Genomic DNA, 1189 nt, shown 5'->3' with positions numbered 1-1189 from the left:
GACGTCAAAGAGATAGGGCGAAGGTTAGAGACAGATGGAGGTTTGCCCGGCTTCGGAATCATGCAAATTAGAGGTGATGTCCAAGAGCTTGGAAGACGGCCGCTGTTCCATGCTTCGTTGAATGTGTGTAAGAGAAATCCCTTCACGTTGTCGGGGAGATTACGTAATGTAGTATATCTTATCTCATGCTCACCGGTTGCCGAGCGGGTAGATTGAGTGGCTAAGGCAGCTTCCAGCTCCCTGAGCGTGAATGGGCGGTCCAGGTCTGGGTTAGCTTCGCCACAGTAATCTGGGTAGGAAGGTGTGAGGGGGGTGGGAGATGCAGAGATTTTAAATTTTCAAACACATCAGATGGAGTCCCTTGAGCAAGAGCTTTAGCTAGGGTGGGAGCGACGGCAGGCTTGGTACCTAAAAGAGACCTAAACAGAGACCATGTAGAGCGCGAGTGCAGTGCGGAGTCAAGGCCATCACACAGCCTGTTCCAACGAGAGTGCTCAAGAGAAGTGCCGTAAGCGATAATTTCAGCCCGCAGAGCATCAATTCGGAAAGAAAGTTGGACGTTGTGTGGCTGGAAGCGGAGAGCGCGTTTCAAACGTTGATGACGTCGCCATAAGCGGAGGAAGTGAGGATCAGGGTCAGGAATGGGGAGTTGAAAACAAGCGCGGCGACTACAGGATGTCATTGCTGCGGCGATCCGCGACGTCCAGTCGTCGTAAGTTTTAAATGAGTCAGACAAAAGGTTATTACGGAATGCTTCCCAGTCAGTGTGAGCGACTCGTTGTTTCCACCTATTGTGGGAAAGAGGGGTGGTGATGTGTATGAGAAAGTGATCACTGAAAAAATTTTCAGCGGACACCTGCCAGTGAAAATGAAGGGAACTCCGAGAGAATGTGAGATCAGGTGTAGTGGAACGCTGTGAAACAGTGCCCGCTCGTGTAGGGGTGTCAGGAGTATTAAGAAAGGTGAGATGGCGTTCCCGGGTGAAGCAGTATAGAAGGCGACCTGGTTTGTGTGTTTGGGGGTAACCCCAGAGCCTATGAACAGCATTAAAGTCACCCCCAAGGAGGATATGGGTGGTCGTTGGAAGGGAGTGCAGGAATTTGCCAAGAGCACTAAACAAAGAGGACGTGACAGGGGGGTTGTAAAATGACATCAGAGCGAGAGAAATACGGGTAGATGGTTGGTAATA

This window comes from Rhipicephalus microplus, chromosome 6 (assembly GCF_043290135.1).
Source record: "Rhipicephalus microplus isolate Deutch F79 chromosome 6, USDA_Rmic, whole genome shotgun sequence".
Lineage (NCBI taxonomy): Eukaryota > Metazoa > Arthropoda > Arachnida > Ixodida > Ixodidae > Rhipicephalus > Rhipicephalus microplus.
Note: the sequence above shows the minus strand (reverse complement) of the source record.